The sequence below is a fragment of the Danio rerio genome, chromosome 17 (genome assembly GCF_052040795.2).
Source record: "Danio rerio strain M-AB ecotype USA chromosome 17, GRCz13ab, whole genome shotgun sequence".
NCBI classification, from domain to species: domain Eukaryota; kingdom Metazoa; phylum Chordata; class Actinopteri; order Cypriniformes; family Danionidae; genus Danio; species Danio rerio.
In genome coordinates, this window is record NC_141037.1 from 19597501 (window position 1) to 19619736 (window position 22236).

General features: G+C 33.9%; 1 long non-coding RNA gene across 16 annotated transcripts in view; it reads left to right on the forward strand.

Moving 5' to 3' along the window:
• LOC147833056 (uncharacterized) overlaps positions 1-22236 on the forward strand; it is a 449341-nt gene that overhangs the window by 144603 nt on the left and 282502 nt on the right. The window lies entirely within an intron of this gene.

The window sequence follows — 22236 nt, forward strand, 5'->3', positions numbered from 1 at the left end:
GTTTGACATGAGCTTGAGTTGATAGTGGCAGGAGCATATCCTGTAAACATATCTTACATATCTTAAAAAAAATGGTAGGTAATGATAACCTAAAGTATATCAACCTCACTGCCATAGTAAAATATAGCCTTAATTTATGTATTATGTGACATACATACTAAAGGATCTTAGTACAAATGCACAACTTACTGAATATTGTTTTTAGCAAAAATACAGCACAGTGGTCCTTTATTATTCGCAGCAGTTACAGTCTAAAAATAACCCGCTTTACTCGAAATTCATAAAGTAGTTAACTTTATTTTGTATTATCATAGATGTTTTGAGGCTGTAAAACCAATGTAATTAACAGAGGAGTCATTTATTCCTTAATGGCGCCCTACTGCCATATAACTTCTACTTTCCGTTTGCATGTCCAGAAGTTTTTGTGCGATGGTTAGCATCTTCCTCTGCATTTCAGATGCTACCACAGGTGTCTTTGAGGATACAGAACGTTTTGTCGACATTATGGGGTTTGTTGGGGAGAAAACTTGCAAACATACATTACAACACAGTACAGATTTAAGTAAGTTTGTCAAGCTGAATGCATTCTGTACTGTACAGGAGACACAGCACAAAGGAGTTTGACAAATACACGAAACTGCAATGTGAAAGGTCCACTGTAATACACTGTAAAAAATATTTGTCATCGTTGTTCATTTACGATTATAAATTGCATTATGGGGTGTTGATCTCTGCTTTGACTTTTTTCTTTCGACTTTTGATGTTGAGAATTAAACTTCACAGTTTAACAGTTACTTTTGTTGACATTTTTGTAGTTTGAAATAATATAATGTATAAGAAATAATATAGATAATATAGAGAAATAAGTCAGTAAAGTAAACAGTGAGTAACAGGTAAAATGAAAGTAACTGAAACTGTACTGTATGTTTATTGCAAGGTTTTTGTATGGTAACACAAGACTAAAACTATTAAAGGTGTTCATAAAAGTAACTTAATAAAAAAAAAGGTTTTGAGGTTAAAAGTTGTTGAAGAAAGATCAAGTGCCATAATGCAATTTAAAAGCATGTAAAAAATGAAAAACAAAATATGGGAAACAAATATTTTACTGTGTACATATTTATTATGTAATACAATTGGACATGCATTAGTGATGTAACAATTCATCTTGAGTGCGTTGAAAATCTATTTAAATGTGTGACAAATCAAACTGATAGAAATGTTGATCGAATCAAGATACTTTGTTTTTAAGAGGGCGTGCTGTGTTTATAGGTGCAAACTCACTTTGTCTGCACATCAGCGGCGAGTAAGAGGTGGGGCAGCAGAGTAAAATTACAACGATGAAGTGCGCCAGAAAAACACAAACTGTGTGCAAATACTGCAAAAAGACGTTTACTTGCACTACCAGAACAACGAATATGATGCAGCACGGTAAAACTGTCACAGACGTCTTCAAACCAAACAGCTTGCTCTTACAAGCGCTTATGGAGATCATGTGGTGCATTAGTGTTTTCACAACAAAAGTGTGAAGATGTTTTTCAGACTGAAATAGAAAGTTGTTCTGTTACAGAAGCAGGTATTAGATTATTTTTACCCTCTCATTTTCAAATTAGTTTATGCATATTTTAATAATTTGCTTATTTTTATTGAATATTTAAAAATGTTCAAGATTATCTCTTCATAAGTGTATGATACACTGATACTTCTACTAATTAATTATACAAGTAATTTTAATTCTTCACTTTCATAATCATGGTCAACTCCCGTCTTTCCTACTACATGATCAGTAATTTTATAATCAGTTTTTTATGCCAGTGGCCAGTCTCCAGGAGCAGGGGGGCTCTTGACCACCTCTGTTCACTCTACTCTCTAGTTTAGGAAAGGGTTTCCTCTCCACACCAGCCATCTCAGTCCCCAGTTAGAGTTTTTTTTTAGCAACAATGTGCAAAGATCTCAACTTATGCCATAAAACGTTAGATATGCTGATATTTTTTTTTTTTTAAATGTCAAATCCTAGCACATTCACAGTTTTAGTTTGTTTATATAAATGAGTCTTCTTTTGTTTGAATTATTCTTTGTTTTTTATTTTGGAATTCATTTGTTTTTAAAATAGCAATTTTAGTTATTACAGAAAATATATTATTTTGCAAAATATGTTCAGCATTTAAGAAAAAAGTTTGTGTCATATAATTGTGTTGGAAATCATGACCAAACCATGAATCATGAGATCGTGATTCAGGTTAATCTTTACATCCCTAATATGCATACCCCACATTTCTGCCAGTCGTTAGTGTTTATGTCAGTTTTTTGACCTGTTCATTGTTGTGCAGCGTTTCAGCTGTTTTTGTTTTGCAGTTCAAACAAGTAGTACTGTTCTGTTTGCTTTTCAAAACCTATTTGTTATTTTTTATTTTATATTTATTTGAGTTATGAGTAGGCCTACACAGAATCTGCGCCTGCAGAATTCAAAGATTTTTAGCCCATCATCGAGTCTATTTATTCACTTGTGTAAATGTGTGTACATTTATATTTATTCAGTTTTTAAATCAATTACAGTAATAATATTGACTAATATGAAAATATTCATATCATTTTTTTACGATACAGTTTGTAAAGTAATATTTTAGTAGTCTTTTAGTAGATATACTACATGAGAGATTTGCTTTGTTTACCAAATTGGATTTGCATTGTAAACATTAAAAAAAAAATAAAAAGGTATTACTTTTTATTTTATATATTAATGTTTTGGTTAGGATACTCTCAAAATAATTCCTCATAAAACTGCAGATAGCAAAATATGTCTGCAGATTCCATCTGGCCTATAGTTATGAGTGACTCTGCCGGCGTGCATTCTTCACCTTTAACTTAAAGATCAAAAACTTGAATATTTGGATTGTGTGGTAACCATTTTATAAATTGAATAAGGCACATAATATGTGCTTCATTGTGATTATTTCACACCTGAATTGGTCAGTCCTTCCCTCAGCTCCCTTTAGCAGCAGCCTATTCTCAATACCTAAGCCTCTTGTGCCTTATTGCTTCATATTATTTTTATGAGGACATAATGTGTTTTACACATTCAAGAGATCACATCGCTGGATTTAGAATGCCTTACTCTGGAGATCTGCCCTGGGAAGGCAGGTGATGTCAGCTATTTGTTTTAACTACTGTAGCGGAAAGGCAAATCTGTTTTTTTTTTTTTTTTTTTTCGATAATCAGAGAGTGTCTTTTTTTAGGAAGCACTTGATTTATTTCCCTATTTTGATTTGGTGAGGTGTTACCCATCTGGGGTGTTCTTCACAAATGAACAGACAGGTGGAGAGACTTCGCTTCACTCCTTTTCTCCTCTCGCCACAAACCAGCGAGTGAAACTAGCCTTGACGTGAAACTAGAAGGGCTTGAACGAGAGGGGCGGCAGACCAAGAGCGAGAGAAGGCCTCTGATAAGTTATTGGTCTCTTCTCAAATGGTTTCTCCTTAGTTCTTCGTTACATTTGCGTGCGTTTGGTATGAATCTGAGCAGAAAATCAAGGCCTGGCTGCAGAGCGACAGAAAGACAGCGGTGACAGTGATTGATGTTTGAACGCTCTCCCTGATTCACTGATTAAACCCATCAATCTATATGCAGAAAAGGTGTCTGATGCAAATAGACCCAATCAGATGGGACAAAATGGTTTTGTCAGGATGTATGGAAATAAGAATAGCCAGAAACAGAGGTGGGATTGGATAAGAGCCCCTTTTCAATGCAGGCAAATGCTGAAGGTGTGATGTTCCAAATTAAGAGGATTACATGCCTCCATTCTTCCCTCTGCCCTCTCAGATGCATAACCAAATTGCTTTGTTGTTTTGTTTCTTTCTCAATAAAGTAATAAAAAGGTAGTGCAGAAAAGGCTGAAAATTGGTACTAAGAATCTACTTTGGATGGATTTTTGGCGTGTAGTAAGATTTTTTTGTCACATACGCTTCAAATGTGTGGCACGTGGTTTTATTCATGTCAAAAATAACATTTAATATGATTTAATGAAACTTATTACATCAGTTAGTCAACAATCAATCTTTATTTGTTAGTTCATTCATTTGATAGTTATTTTCATTTATTCAATAGTTTGATTTAGTTTTTTTTTTGTCTGTTTTTTGTTAAATTGTGATTATTTTGCATGCATTTTTAATACAGGGCTTTTAAGTATTTAAACATTCACTATTTTTATTTTATTTTTGATTCAATTTTATTTACTTAAATTATCTGTTACAATATGTATTTAAAAAAGTATTTTAAAATATTTAAAAATGTTTTACAATAATATATATATATATATATATATATATATATATATATATATATATATATATATATATATATATATATATATATATATATACACTTTTCATTTGAAGCTGAATTATAACTTTTTTGTACTTTAGATCAAATAAATGCAGGCTTAGTAAGCTAAAGAGATTTTTTTAAACCATAAAATGAATATTAAAGGTGTTGTATTAAGTTTTTTACTCTTCTAAAGCATAAAAATACCATCATATGTGTGAAGATATTTAGGAAACATGCCAGGTGAATATTCTTGTTTATCTGAAAAACAATGCTGAAGTCTGTTATTCTCCTTTAAAAATGTGTTTTTCGTGGCAGAACGCTGTCTTTGTTTTGGTTCTTTTAACCCGCCCAAATGCCAGTTTAGCCAATTACATTTCCACACCCCGGGTTGCCTTGCTGGAAAACCCCATATTTTATTTATTCAGTCATTTAGAAAGGCTCTCAAAGCATGTGCTCATGACTGAAATGCAACCTCCGGTGGACAATAGCAGACTCCTAAATGAGTCTTTCAGAGTTCAACATGAAGTCATTAATTAACAAATTATATAAATATTACCAGCGTAAACATGAGCAGGTGAGCATGTTACTTTGTAACTCTGTGTCTTAACAACATGCTACGTGACAAGATTCGCAGTGTTAAGCAATTTGGCTGTTTGCACTAGACAAAACACGACATAAATTGAAATACAGCCATTCAGAAGCACAAAATAGGCACTCACTCATGAAATGGTAAGGTTTATAATCTAATTAATACATATTAAACATTTTTAATATAATAAAATTTGCATGCTGACTCACTGATATGTGTTGGTTTGCATTATTTCACAGTTCTAAATTTCAATTTCAAACCGTTTATTTCATTTTCAAGATCTGAAGTGAACCATCTGCTGCTGCTTTCAGTAGTATGACAAAACATGTCATGTAAAATGGCATTCAAACTCACATTGTTAGCATTTAACACTGAATAAAGCACATGTGGTGTACCCGCGGTGATCATGTCAAGTTTTCTGTTGTTCTGCCGCAAAAAAATAGAAGCTGTTTTAGACTCGATGGTCAGGTACAATCATGCCAATCTGGCAACCTGCGCTTGCATTTTTTTGATCCAGGCATGCAATACCTAGTTCAACCACTGGGTGTCAAACTTACATACTGCACCTTTAAAAGTAAAAGTGCTATATATTAATTAAAATAACAAAAGTATTTTATATATATATATATATATATATATATATATATATATATATATATATATACACACACACACACACACACACACACACACACACACAAGCAAGCATACTACTATACTTACTACTATTTAAAGTTTTGTTACTGTGGTTTTAGCCAACTGTAATAACCCTGATATACGTCAAATATGAAAAGGACGTTTAAATGGGTTTTGTAATAATTTTGTTTTATTTCTATGTAAATATATGTTTTCCTGAATAGCAATGAAACATATTTTCATCAATATGTTGACCTTTTACCAGCACACATACACACACACGCTCACACACGCTCACACACACCCACACACACATATTTTTCTTTTAAGACTTTTTTTTTCTTGTCTTTTTTTTATAGTGGTTCCATGAGATCAATTGAATTGACTATTAACTGACTTAATGATATATCTGTTTCCTTGTAAAAGTCATTCTTCATGGCTCTGTGGCCCGGCGTGTGAGAGCAGGCTGTGCCGCTACAAAGTGTGCCCCAATTCTTTACCCCCTCCAGCCAATTGTGATCTGAATCAGTTTAATTAAGTAACAAATTCGGTTGGCATAGTAACAGCCCAGCTAATTTATCATGGGAAATAGTCTGTGAGACGGGCAGGTTGCTCGGCAACAGCCAATGGCAATGCAAAGACGGGCCAATGACAAATTGCACAGGATGCAGATGCTGTGATGGGGGCCAGCGTGTTTGACTGGCGCCCACATGGGAGAGAGGGGCTCCTCAGGAAACAGACTGTGTCAAAAGGGGGAGGGATGGTCTGATCGGCACAATGCAGGCCGTCTGTGCCAACATCACTAACCACAGTCTAATAGGCTCTTCAGTCGGGCACCCAAAACTGCAGAAAATCACTTTGCTTTTTCTCAATCAAATGAGCTATAGGTGTGTGTCACACTTTGGCAGTGTTATTGGGAAGATTTAGCAGAGGTAAAGTGATACTCGTGTGGAAATGGAAATGTCCAACGGCATGAGGGCTACTGCTTTGATGATAGTAATGATGATGTCACCAAGGCTATGAAAATGTGCAATTTGCCTAATCAGCAATTTCATTTCAGAACTGGCATTTTAACATTGCAGCACTTTTTGTGGAATGTGCACAATCCTGAGGAGTTTGTGTATATATGTGTGTGTACTCTATACGGGTCAAAGACGAAAGGGATTTTCAAGCGTTAAAAAAACCCACATACGCATTCAATTTAAAGGATTTTTTTAACAAACAAAACCAAAAACAAATGGTTATTTAACATTAGTGTAACACAAAAAATTGAAAATCATTTCATCAAATTGTTGAATTATTTTGATCACAGTACTGCCCCAAAACGCTAATTGATTGTCATTTACTATATTTTTATACTCTTTATCTGATTTTAATATGACTTATTGATCCCACAACACTTTATGACCGTGTAATAACATGTAATTAATGACCCCGAGCTTATTTAAACTTATTTCTTTTAATAACAGAGCCAACTTTCTTTCTTTTTTTTTATAACCCTGTATATGTTTTATACATAAACATTCAACTGTAATAGGGATCTAACGGATCACGGTTGATCCGTTATCTGTACTTATCACAACCCACAGTTTGAAACGCATCTGACCTGTGAATTAATAACTTTTTTTGAACTTGTAGGTTAATCCAACATTTTTACAATTGCAGAGAGCTCTCCTCCCGCGTCATTTAAATCACATGTATCAAAGCATTTGGGCTTCCTTGTAAAATATAATAATGATGGAAAAAGTTGTGGTGGGACCTAAATGCTTTCTTAGGTTATTAATCAAAGGTGTTTTCTGTCACCGTTTGTTTAGCCTGCATTATTGCATTCAGTGTAAAGCTGCACAATTAAACATTTAAAAGATCGTGATTATCAATTCAAACCCGCGCAACTTGAATGATAAATGTTAATGATTGGCATATGTTTATTAAACCTTAGAAGAGCTGCATTCAAATTTGTGTTTGATAGAGACTACACTTTTTCAGTTAGTTACAAACAGTTAATTAAAACAGAAGTACTGGGAGAACAGTTTATAGTTCAGATATAAATACTGATGTTTATGGTAAAGATTAAAATCACTGTTTAATGAAGTTTGACGCTGGTGGATGTTGTGGAAATAACATTGTGTAACCAATGGGTGACAACAAACAACCATTAAAATTATGTCACTTAATACATTTTCAAAAATGACACCTCTTTAATGAAACATGAAGCTTTATGTGTGAATTATTGAAGCATTAATTGAATTATTTGTACAAGATGTAACATTTCTATATTTAGAATTATCAGCAACAGTAGCAAAAATAATTTTTCGTATTGAATATATTCTTTTTCTCAGCTGGTTATTTTTTTTTATTATTAAAATGACAGGTCTGTTTGTTAAAACAGGTTTTTTTGCAGTGGCATTGTTGTATATGTGAAAAGAGAATGACATTTGTCTCCTCCCTTTTTTGCTGATCCAAAAAATGGTTCGATCTGTGACTCAAAAACCGTAGCGGGATCTGAACCATGAGATTTGTGATCCATTACACAACTAGCTGTTGGGGTTAAGTCTAGACCAGGGGTGCCCAAACTCGGTTCTGGGGAGGTGTCCTTCAAAGTTTAGTTCCAACTTCAATCAGGCACACCTCGGCTTGTTAATCAAGCTCTTACTAGGCGTTCTAGAAACACTCTTGCAGGTGTGTTAAGGCAAGTTGGAGCTAAAATCTGCTGGACAGCAGCCCTTCAGGACCGAGTTTGGACAACCCTTGTCTAGACCATTACATTGAATCACAATTTTAAAACATAATTTCACTCAAATTTGACATTTTATTTTAACAAAAGTTATTTGAAGCTTTAAAGTACACACTTTTTTAATTAGTAGAAAATCACATCACTTTTGGTAAAAAAGTATTTGGAAAAAAAGTTGTATCATCTTTAATCCTAAATTTGTCTTTTAATGTTTAACTTCTAAGAGTATTTGGTTCATTTGGATTGTGCAAAACATTTCCTCTCTTTGTACAGGGTGTCTCTGAGCCAATTATAATTGGTCTATTCTGCTTTTTAAATGACATGTCCTAAAGGTTATTTAAGACTATACCTTCTGCATGACATTCTAGAGTACATTTAATAAACTTAGCTAATTGTTGAGAAGTGCATAGTGATTCATCCCTTTTTGAAATGTATTGGTGAACGAAAAAAAAAGAAGCGATTCATCTGTAGAGTTTGACCATATTAGCATTTCAAAAGTGGTTAGCGAGTGCATTTTGAATGCTTACAATTTCAGGCAATGTTCCCTGTATTCAGGAATTCTTGCTGTACATTTCCAATAAGCTTTTTTAAAGAAGTTTCTGGAGCCTTTGTTCTATCCTGTGCAAGATGTTGAAAGGACAGAAATTTTTTTTTAAAACCTCCCTCAAATAAAAAGAAGAGATTTCTGTTTTAGTTTTTTTTCTGACCTAAAGCGTTAATGCTAAATTTGGAAACTGACCATTTCTCAAAAGCCAAGATAAAGAACTAGTCTCATCCATTTTTTTTTTTTTGAAAGGAATTGCAAGCTCATCTAGAAACATCTTAAGGAATAGCATTACACTTACAACAGCATCTTATTATCCCAAGGCTTCTTAGCTCATGTTTAATAATACAATCGTACTTTCCACACACCGCACCTTGTTTAGCTGAAGCAATTACAAGTAATACTTAATAAATCACCAGTGAGGCCATAAAATATGCTGGAAAATATTCTGAAAGCATTATTGAAATGTTCTCACAGTTCTGATCATTTTCGGACTATTCGTGAGCGGAGTGTGTGACGACGTGACGGTATTACATTTTCCTGTCTCCAGAGTTCACCAGCCATTTCTGTGTTTAATATGAACATTTCTTTTTTTGGGGGGGTGGGGGGGTAATACATGTTTATGGTACGCACAAAGAGGCGCAAGGTCCCGTTTCCTTCCATTTCACAGCACATTTGTAATAGATACTCAGAGATGTGGAACTTCCATCTAGAGATGCTGGCGCTAGATGTTTGATGAAAGTTGTTCATCACATTTGAATTATTATAATCAGTTTCCTGTCACGCTAACTGCTGTGTTCGTTTTTACGACGCTCGTGATGAGACGCATTTGTTTCTAGCCAGTAATATCGATGAAATTTATATTTTCCATAAGTACTCGTAAAACCTTCAATGCATGACGCAGGGCAGGTCTCCACAACCACAACCCCACACACTCACACGCAGATAAATGGAGCAATTTAAGAGCCAAACATGTTGTCATCACAAACATCTTTCAAACACAATAACGCCAATGAGAAAGGTTTGTCTCACCAACAAAAACAGCACAACAAGAACTAATGGAGCCAGCGCCCGCCGGCTATAATCCCACTCGCCGTGCCAGCTAAACAGACAGTGAGATCAGCTCTCACCAGTGTGAATTATTCTCTAAATTACACAGTGAGACACACAAATAAGAGCTGTGAGCGAACGGCGGATGGATAAAAGTCATAATTAACGAATAAAAGCGGTACAGAAGCAAGTGAGGGGCAGGAGAGCATTAGTCTTATGTGCAGCCCGAGATGCAAATTCCCAGATGCCGCTGCGCTTCCATAGGTGGAATAAGATTGTCACTCTAATGCCTCTCTGAGGTCCTGATGAGCTTGGGAATAAATATGCAGAAAAGCCTTTCAGGGAAAAAAAGAGGCAATCAAGGGTAGCAGCGGCACGGGTCGGACTATAAATCTTTGTCTGTTTCAATCGCCGCTGTGGCCGAAACGGTGTAAAATTCGAGCAGGGATGTCATCAATTTCTGTTAGCTCCTCTGTCCCTCTTTGTGTCGACAGCATGGCCGTGATGGATTGATTTTGTCACTTGGGCTCAGTTCACAGTATGTTAACATGGAAGGGCAGAGTTGGGTTATGGAGAAAGGGTTATTAGAATCCTAGATGTGACCGGACGCTTGTGCAGATTCGCTCTCTCTCTCTTTCTCTTTCTCTCTTTTTGCTCGTGTCTGCCAAAAACTGACAGACATGCTGGAACAGGAAGGAATGCAATCGGACAGATGTTGGGGAAGATCTCATAGAATGCAATCAGATATTGGTGTCGTTTTTGAAGTCTTTTGCTTTAAACATGTTATGTTGAATTGCAATAAATGGGGAGGGTTATGAATAATCACAGGTAAATGGTAAGCTGAATGGACTATATGCACAGCTAGGGTTATTTAGCCAATGATGAACTTCCAATGAAAGCTTTATGTGACTATTTTTAGTTTCATAAGGTTCTTTTTACAGCATCGATGTCGTAATGTAATTCAAATATAATCAATAAAAAAGATTTAAGCATTCATTTGTTTGGTAAAGCATAAAAAGAGACAAAAGACTGTTTAAACAGGGCCGTTATTAGCAGCAGGCAAGCACAGAATTCCATTGAAAATACTGGGGTAAAGTAATTTTCCATATTTTAAAGACATGATGCAGAAAAATATTATGTAATGCAGTGCTTCTTGTTTGGTCGGATACCCACTTTATACCGTATTTCAGTCAGACAGTAAAGATTGCTGTTTTTTTTTTTATATAAAGAAAACAGATCTTAAATGCGCCTATTTTGTATGGGATAACAATTAACCGGAAGCCCTGGGGCTGGCTGACTGAAATTAAAAGTCTGTGTGCATATATCCCATTGCATATTCATCTTCATTTCTATAGCTCTTTTACAATATATGTGTCAAAGCAGCTTCACATAGAAGATTAAAGTAAATTGAAACAGCGTCAGTCCAGTTTTCAGTGTTGAGGTTCAGTTCAGTTTGGTTCAGTTCGGTGTGGTTTAATATTCACTGCTGAGAGTTCAAACACTGAAGAGCAAATCCATTGATGCGCAGCTCCACAGGTTTCAAACCATGCAAGCCAGGGCTGAGAGCGGCGAGTAAAAAACTTCACCAATTGGCGAAAGTGAAGAATTAAAAAACCTAGAGAGAAACAAGGCTCAGTTGGGCACGACCATTTCTCCCATGGCCATTTTTAAATTAGGTTCAATCAGTATTGTTTGTGGTGTAACATAGATTAACACAAACAGGTAATGTACACTGTTTTAAGTAAAATGTTAAAAAAAAAAAAAAATTATTTGATCTATTAAGTTCTTTCCACAGCATTATATCTACTATTTTAGGGTGCCAACTAGCTATAAATATGGATATGGGTCGAAAACAAACAAAAACATGTCTTTAAGCTAAAAGCTAAACAAATAAATACCTATAATAGGATACAGTATCATCTTTCTTCTTAAATCAGTAATCATAATAACAAAATGACTTAAAATACATGTAATTCATTACAATAAATGTTTCAAAGGAAATCTTGTCTGATGAAAATACTGGACGTATTAATATATATTTAACCCTCTACTGCACTCATTATGATAAATCTATAAAAAAATATATATATTTGACTGTTTTGCTTTTCTTAAAATGGCTTAACTTGAAGTGCTGTAAAAAATAAAATAAAACATTTTTATGAAGTGTTGCCATATGGGATCAATGTCCAACAGTGGATCTAACTTAGAAATTTCAAATTTAAATATTTCCGTATAATTAATAATTTTGTTGTTTTAAATTATTTAATTGGTGTTGCAGTATTAAAAGCTTTAAAACAGAACTTAAAATGACACCTAGAACACACTTTCCAACAACTCATATTCCTTCAGCTTTCATTCATTCCATTTTTTTGGCAGAATATTATTAAAAACAAACCAAATATTGTATTATCTTGCATACAATATAAAGTAAAAATAGATATTTTCTCCTGTAAATATTATAACAAATAAATAACAAGTCTAGTATAGCTAGATGCATCAGAATAATGTAGCTACTAGCTAACAATATTTATATATTATACTAAAATCTATACAACACCTGTCTTGTCTGCCTCAGAGCTAACTTCCCTGAACTGTCGTCATCCTTGCTTTTATCAAATGTCCAATCTGCATTATTGTCATTGTCACTAAAATCCATCTTATCCTCACTTTCGTCTGCAGAAAGAGCCAGTTCTGACCTTTTCTTCTTTCACTTAGCATAGAACATGGCGGTGCTCGCTAATACACTGTTCTCTGTATTTATATCTATTGATTGTACATTAAAGGTAATAAATTGGATTAACTTAAATTCATGTAATCATGGCATTCATTTTCTTGAGGAATTGTTTCCTCACGTTTCATTTTAGCTGCAATTACAGTTTTGCTAACTCACGCTAGGTTCATGCACTGTCTGCGACTGCTGTAATCGTTAACAGACTGGTTAAAAAGACTAGTAGTTTATTATGTTAAAATAAAGAGTTCGCTAAATAATTGCACAATCCTTTTCAGATGGCTGTTCTTAGATGTGGATTGATTGCCAACACATAATTTTACATATTACTTAGGATATAAATAAACAATGCAAATCTAAATTTTGGTCTTCTTTGGAAAAGCTGTATTCCATATTTTAATTAGACTGTTTAATTGAATTTTAATTTAGAAAATTTTGTATAAATAAATCTAGAGTAGATTTATTCAACTAAAACTGAAATGATTTAGAAGACTAAAATATGAAGATTATGACCAAAACTATATCAAAATTTGCTGTCAAAACCACTAGGTTTTTACTTAATTAAGAGTAATGGAGTGAGAAAAAAATTCTCTTAAATTCTGCATGTTAATACACTGTCTTTGTATATGCTGAATTATGTTTAACCACTTAGTGTTCCTGGATTCCTGCAATGAGTCAGCTTACCATTTCAACCTTACAGCATTTCATTTTCACAAAACTTAAGAAAAAATTAGGACATCTTATCTGTAACTTGGATAAAAAGTTAATATTGTTATGTCTTTCACACAGAAATCATGTTAACATGCATTTTATTAATGTCTAATTGTTATATAGTGCATTTTAAAGAGCACCTATGATGAAAATCATCTTTTGGAAGCTGTTTGAACAGAACTGTGTGTAGGAATAGTATGTCCACAGTCATATTGGAGTGATATAAAGAGAGTAAGTCTCTTTAAAAAAAATTTCCTGATGTTAAAACAGGATCCAAATCCTCCCCATTTTGAGGCCCATCACCACCAACGTGATGTAGGAGTGCGGTTTCCCCGCCCAACAAATTAATTAACAGCCGCGTATTAACATACGCTCCGTATAACGCATATAATCACATCAACAAGACAGAACGTGCACAAAGCAACTGCTATCAAAAGATCCTAAACTTTACAGACTCATTTTGGAGACACAAAAGTCTTATATTAAATCTTAAAAAAGGGGTAAAATTGGGCCCTTTATTGTTTATATAGCATAATGTTCACTAACCCAATTTAAAAAAAAAAGAAGGGTCAAATACACACGTTTTAAATGAATATTTGTACTTATATCATGCTAAAAGTGATGTAAATTTTTATATTTATTTGTTTATTTTAAATAAAACCCAGATTTCACTTTAATTTGAACCTAGAATATTGCTTAAAACGTTTAAATAAACTTTTTCCCCCACACTGAACAGATTCTGCTTGAAAGAAATGTACATTCATGGCTCTGTGATCTTTATTTATTATTGCATTGTGCAGCAAGGTCAAAATCAAGAATGTATTTTTTGATGATTTGTGGAAGGACCAAAGGGATGGTATAGAATTCATTCAGCACACAGAATACATCTATTGAATGAGCTATTGATAGTGAATGAAATAACAATGAAGCAAAAATATGTAGGGTATGTAAGGTGGCTAAACAAAGCTAAACATTTAAAAAACGATCTCATAGATATTAACATATACATGAAAGTGAAGTATAGTAGAGTAAGATTTTTCAGATTTAAAGCATTTAGTTTCATGTCCTTGTATCGTGCAGTTGTGTAACAGCGAATAAAGCTGAAAGGGGCTTTAGAACTCGAGTGATGAAGCCAAGTTTCATAAAAAATATTTGATAAAAGCATGAAGTTCTAGCTCAAAGGGAAACAGCTTCTGTGTTGCATGCATTGACAAGGAAAGCGTAGTTACAAAGTAAAGCTCTTCCTATAAATGACCCTGCCATAACGAATGCAGCATTAGTCTCAATATGATGATATTCTCTTAGCGTTAGACATTTCCAGATGGTGTTCAAATCTCAGACTGAAGATTTAATAGTCTTGATATTGAAGATGGGTAGTATGCAATAAATAGCACAGCATGTAATGTATGTGAGCATCTATGGGTAGGCCTGTCACGATAAGGAATTTTTTGTTGTGTTATATATTGTCACAGAAATTGTTGATACTATTGTCATTTTGAGATCATTTTATTCCACTGATTATATAATGATTATATAACAGCATAATAATGCAAGTAGCCATAAACATTTTAAAATACTTAGCATTCTTAAGGTTATTTAGATTCTGTAATTTGACATTAAAAAGTAAATGTCCTATCATATATACTAAATGTCCTATTAGGTAAATGTCCAATTTTAAACTTATAGTATATAGAACGTAAATGTCATTGCAAAATGGCTGTAACACTATTTGTGAATATGTAAATATTTCAACAGCAAAAATTATCGTGGTCATCTCCAAGTATTGCATGATAGGTCAATTTATTGATTATTGTGACAGGCCTATCTATTGGTTAAACTGTTGATAGGGTATGAGAAAACAATACATCACAAAATACAAGGTCAGTAGAGAACACTCTTAACAAACATAAAAAAAATCACTCAAATCTTTAGGATTATATAAACTAAAAATTCCAAATAATTCCAGTCAAAGCAGGGTGAATCTGCCTTCATCTACTATGCCCCTCGCTGCTGGAAACAGCTTTCAGAAACGATCAGATGTGCTCCAACATTGTGCACATTCAAATCAAGACTGGAAACACATCTGTTTAGATGTGCCTTTACTGAATGAGCACTGCGCTACGTCCGACAGATCACACTATTTATGTCTTTCTTTTCTTTTTCATTCTTTTATAATCTGTTTTAACACATTTCAATCACATTTTAATTTTAATGTTTTTATCTGTTTTAATATTATTTGTATTTATGTTCTTTTTTTTATTCCTCTTTATGTAAAGCACTTTGAACTGACACTGTTTTGGAGGATAGTAGCATCTGTGTGCAAGTCCAATATATGAACTAAGGATAGCTGATGTTGTGCTGCATCTTCTTTTGTTTAAAGGTAACTGTGTAGTACTAATGCAGTCAAAATCTGTTTGCTAATTGTACACACATGAACACATTAGTGCATTGAATGACCTTAAGTTTTTGTGAGCTAAACTAGGTTTTTGTGAACTGAGCATTGTATCCAACCCAGGCTCATTCTGAAAACGTAGTCCCATAGACGTTTCTGGAGAGCGCAAAATACGTCCTAGAAGGTACGTATTTTTGCAGCTTTTGTTTTCGCGAATCCACGAGAGGCCGCTGTGTGCGCTTTTCTGTATCTCAAATGTCTCTCGTGAGTGCCGTTCGCGCACGCACTGTTCTCGTGTGAACCCACCAGAGGCCGCTGTCTGACTGAAAGATTGATTGACACTCACTTCCCTAAACCCGAGCAACAATTTAGAAAAGCCATCTAGTAAAAGAAAAGCCCTCGCCTGATTTCTTTACCACGTTTTCGGATTTCAACAAGTTCTCACCCTGTTGTGAACTCGTTCACTTTATTTTTTGGATTCTGTTTTTGTCTTACCTGATTTCTGGAACTGCTCTTCCCCGGATTCAAACCCGGTCACAGTGGTCAACTCCTCCTCTCTGCATCTCAAGACTGCCGACGTACACGATGAGCTGACTGGACAAACTGGTTGCAGTGAGAAAGCCCTCCACACGGAGGTAAGCTGGCAGCCGGTAAGCGCGAAAGGTAACAGCGTCATACCTCCCCATAGCGTTCTCTTAAAAAAATTAAATGCAGCCAAACGTACCTCCCGGAACGTATTTCGCGGTCTCCAGAAATGTCCACGGGACTACGTTTTCAGAATGAGCCTGGGTTGATTGCATCAGTTGATGAAATAAGGTTATTTTCTGTAAATTTAAACAGTCCTATAAAACATCCGTATGTTTACAGTAAATTCCAGGCAACCACTTCAGGTATTTTCCGTAAATTTAACAGATTTTTTAAACAGTTTTAATAAATTAAAGCTAAATTATAAATGGTGTGTTGATTGAACTAAGCAACATTACATTACCTTTATGTAACTAACTTAAGTTCACTCAAGTAAATATAATTTTTTAAAAGTAACTTAACTCAGTTACATGGAACATGTTGACATAAAGTTCATTAAAGCCAACATATCATTTTTTGAGTGTATGAAATGTGCTATATAAACTTGCCTTGTTTTGCCTATGTAAGGCTAGTTTATTTAAATAGCACATTTCATACAATGTGGCAATTCAAAGCGCTTTACATAAACAAGATTTTTTATAAAAAAATCTAAAAGAGAAAAGAACATAACAGTGCATAATAGTATGTCCATAATAGTATGTAGATGGTTCGATAAAGCTGTCCTTTAAATATGAGATCATATTTATTTACATCATAGTACTGTCTTTTTAATCAATATGTCTCGGGTTTAAAGCATTAAAAGGTTTACATTATATTGTGGAGTTATGGAGATTGCTTAAAGTTGACAGTGGCACTGAAATAAAAGCATGATTTATAATAATAGCATGGTAATAATCATTTAATAAGAAATAGCAAAATGTTAGCTCTAACTTAATAGATACGGTCACACTTTATTTTGATGGTCCATTTGTTGAACTTAAGTTACATTGCAACTAATTCTCATTAGATTATAAGACTGTTAGGTTGGGGTTAGCATAAGTTATGTACTTGCAAAGTTTCTTATAGTTAGTTAAATGTCTATTAATGGAGCAGTATTAACAGGTATTACCTTAAGCAGACAGTGTACTTATACTTAAATGGACCATCAAAATAAAGTGTTACCATAGACATTAGCAGTTTACAACTACTGATTCATATTTTTGACTTATTATTACATAAGACTCAATCATTGTATTTCCAATACTTTAATGATTTAACAAATTTTTCATTGCTAAATTAAATATTGTGTTATTTACAAACCAGATATTTTGGTGGTTTTCAAGATCATTTTGAATGAATAAGTAAATGATTAATGCATAATTCAAATGAACATTTATCCATCTTATTTTTCAGGCATATAATAATTGTTACTCTGTATGATAATAAAGGCTTTATTATCATGCAGATTCATACAGTTCTGTGAGTTCAGCTATTTATGCTTTGTAAATCCCTAAAAAATGACAATTAAAGGCTCAGTTATATTCTAAAAAAAGAAAAAAAAAGAAACGAATAACAAAAAATAGGATACAAAAAAAACTGTATCAGATGAAAAATAAATATTTAAAAAAATAAAATAAAATGCTCAAATGCTGAAATGATTATATTGTTTTTTTATCAAATGTGTTTTATACAAAAAAAATGTTCATTAATGTTTAAAAACTGTACAGTCATTTTGTTGTTTTTATTTTTAAATAAGAACGCAAATATTTCTTTTTACCCTCCTAAACTCCTGGTACTGGGCCTCTGACGCCATTTACTTCCACATTCTTTAAATTTTAAAGGTCTGTATTGGCCCACTACCCCCATGAGTGCTTTCGTTCTCTCATCAGTTGTAATAGAATAACTTTTGCATAGATTATGATGGAGACATTTTTCTTTTCTTTTTTTTTTCCTATGATTACTGACATATGCAGGGACCACCAAAATGAATTACAGCAACTAAGACCACACAGAACCTAATATGAACACTTTTAAATTTGAGTTTACAAAAAAAGACTCTTTTTGGAAGGGTTTATTATAAAACAGACAACATATACAACTATTTTAATCACTTTCAACAGTGTTTTCTGAAAATTCAAAGAGTTTTCTTTTAAATGATATACCAAACTTTTGCATTTACACCTCTGCATGTGGATTTGGGAAGCTTTTAAGTTTGTGTAGGCAAAATCCAGGCGAAAACCCCAAAATAGCACTTGACTTTAAGATATGATACAGTTCTACAGTTTCATTTTGATGTCTTCAAATAAATATGTATTTTATATTAGTTAATTTTCTTTTGTTGTCTAGAATACAGCATTTGTAGCTGTGTTAATGAACTGCTTCTTTACTAGTGTCTATTATTGTAGTGTTAATGCTTTACAAATGATGAACTAACCATTTTCTAATTATTAATAAATACTGTGCAGGTATTTTAAAGTGTTACCAAGGCTTCAAATAGTCCAAAAAACTAAAAGTAAAGGTCATCCTAATGTTTGGCTTTTCATAAATGAATGCACCGATAGTCCTAATATGAGCATATTCCCGTTGGATTAGACATTTTCGGATGCTGTTCAAATCCCAGACAGATGATTTAGGAATTCCAGGCTATCGCTGTCAGTGGCAGACGTAACAGCGGGTTGAAGGCGGCACGAGGCCAGGATGAGGTCAGGAGAGCAGGCATTATTATCCGCACGCCGCCCCTCTGCTTGTGTGTTCGGAGTCTGCACTCCATTCCCCGTGCCCATTAGGTGAGAAATCCTGGCAGATAATTTGTTTAGTAAATGAAACAGATGTCTTTTCCGATTTTTTGGAGTGCGTTCCCGGGAGATTCTCCTCCCCTCCGTCCAGGGGGTCAGGCCGAATGCATCCGTGGGGTGGCTGCAAGGGAGAGAGAGAGAGAAAAAAAAAAATAACAAGGCACAGCAAAGTGCCTGGGGAGCGCAAACATCATTCACTTCTCCCATAATCATCAAGGCGATGCTCGGATGCCTCCTTAATTTACATAATACCATCCTGACACTTTTACTCCAGCTATCCATCACCGGCAGGATGAGGCCTTCTCCTTTCTGTCTCTTTTCCTCCCTCTGATTGTGTCTTGTGTTTATCTGGCCAAGCACAAAAGATTGATTCCCCACTGTTTCTCTCCCTTATGTTCAGCAGATATGAATTTTTGCCGAATGATGAAGCACCGAGTCAGCTAATAATAAACAGAAAACACATATTCCAAAAAGGGAAAAAAAAAAAAAAAACATATCGAAAGACAAAGAACAACATAACGAAACAAACACACATATAGAATTATACGATTCTTGTGTATTAGTAATTGTAATAACTAGGGCTGCTATTTTGTTATTCTGTGATTTATATATTGTGATATAAATACAATTTCATCAGATGACTGGAATACCTCTAGTTGGAAGGAATTTATAACTTAATCTACAAGCATAAATAAATCAACTCTGGCTCATTCTGAAAACGTACCTCTATATACATTTCTGAAGTGCGTCAAATATGTTCCAGTAGTTACGTTTTCTTTTTTTGCAGTTTTTGTTTTCACGTATCCACCAGAGGCTGCTGTGTATGCTTTTTTTTGAGATCTCAATTTTCTCTCGCGAGTGCCATTTGCACCTGTTGTTTTTGTTTAAATCCACCAGAGGCTGCTGTCGACTGATAGATCGACTAACCCACCCTCCTCCTTCACTTAACCCAACCAATAGTATTTTCAAATGCACAGATTAACCCACCCACCCAACCACTTCCCTGTATCCAATCAACAATTTTAAAAAGCAATCTAGAAAAAAAGCCCTCACCTGATTTTTGCCATTTTTTTTCCCGATTTTACCACATTATCATACTGTTAAGTGCTATTTATTTAATTTTTTAAAATTCTGTTTTTGTCTTACCGTTCTTCACCAGACTCGAACCCCGTCGTTGCGGTCAACCCCTCTCTTAATCACGAGTCCTCCGACGTACATGGCGAGCTAACTGGACAAACTGAAACAGCGGGAAAGCCGTCCATTTGGGGGTAAGCGGTCAGCTGTAAGCGAGAAAAGGAACGGCATCATGCCGCACTGTAACATTAGTTTCAAAGATGAAATGCAGCCATACGTACTTCAGGATACATAATTTTCGATCTCCAAAAACGTATATAGGGCTACGTTTTCAGAATGAGCCTATGTTGAAATAAATACAATAGAGAAAAATGTACAAACTAAACAAACAGTGTTTTATTGTTTTTGAGGTATTCAGGTACAGTTATTAAATGTACAGCAATGCTGCATTTTTTTTTAAACTAGACTCTAGAATGGTCATATGTTTATATCTTAATCAGGAAAGCTTCATGTGCCACAGTTTTCACAGTTTCCTGAATGCAGCAATACTTTGTGAGCAGTGATGTCTGTCGCATATTTAAATATATATATATATATATATATATATATATATATATATATATATATATATATATATATATATATATATATATATATATATATATATATATATATGTATATATATATATGTATATATATATATATATATATATATATATATATATATATATATATATATATATATATATATATATATATATATATTAACTTACAGTAAAAGTGTATTAATTTACTTTGAGTAAAATATTAGATATTTAATTTTGGGAGAATTATCTAGGCTCTAGAGTTGATAAAAAAGAAAAAGAAAAACGATTTTATAAAAATATAGAAACAGTTAGCGCAATTGCCCAGTGGTTAGTGCGCTGACCTATGGTGTGGAAGCGCTACGGACATCTTCAGTTCAAATCTCGACTCGTGGACCTTTCCCAATCCTACCCCCCTCTCTTTCCCATTTCACTTCCTGTCAACTTACTGTCCTGTCAAATGATGGCAAAAATAAATCTACTACTTTAGAGACTACTTTAAAATTTCTATTTACACTGGCATTTTGAAAGCTGTACGTGTTTGTAAACAGATTCATTCGTTTTTTACGGAATGTGCTAGGGCTGCATAATATTTCTTTTCAGCATCGACATTGCAATCTACAATAGTCACATCGCTGGATCTCAAACAAATTCAAGTGAATTTAAAACAATAAATAATAAGGGTTGCCACTTTAACCAAGTGTTACATATTGTGCATCCGCTACGTAACACCAAGAGTGTGTTTTATTTCTTTATACAAGAAAGACTATATCGTGTTATTTTACATTTGATTATTACATTTCTGGGAGTTGAATACAGTTAGACTCCTCTATAAAGTGCTGTTCTATTTTTATCTGTGCGTTAATTTATTTTATTTTGTATGTTTATTTTTTTACATTTTTAAAGATATTTTATGCAAATGCACTCCCTTACAAAATCATACCAATCACTGTAAAAATTATGAATTCTTTACAAATAGTTATCTTGTGAAATTTTATTCATATTGCAATATATATTGCAGAAAAACTTAATATTGCAATGTCAGTTTTTTCCAATTTTGTGCAGCCCTAAAATGTGCTAGTGTTTTCTAAATAATTTGCTCATAGTGTCACTCGATCTGTGAATTCACTGAAATGTGAATCATTTTCTGATTCAAGTTGAACTGTCAACTGCTGAAATGTGCACATTTGGTTTGTGATGTTTATGTCAGTCTTTCTAATGATAATCAGCGCTGTAGAGTGACTGTTAAAAAATAAAATGTGACTATACCCCCATGCTCATTGGAAATAAGTGGCCAACTCTTCATTTTTGAGAACTGACAAATATGTACCCTGGACTATGTTTCCTTGTAGCTTATTGTTTTTACAAATCAACTGGAGGCCACCATGTACATTTTTGACAATCTGAAATCGGTTACAGGCAAGTTTTCTCATACTTGCTCTATTCTTGTAAATCATTAATAATGAAATAATACATTTCCCAGCTTGTCGTTGTGCATATTATATCAGCTTGATATTG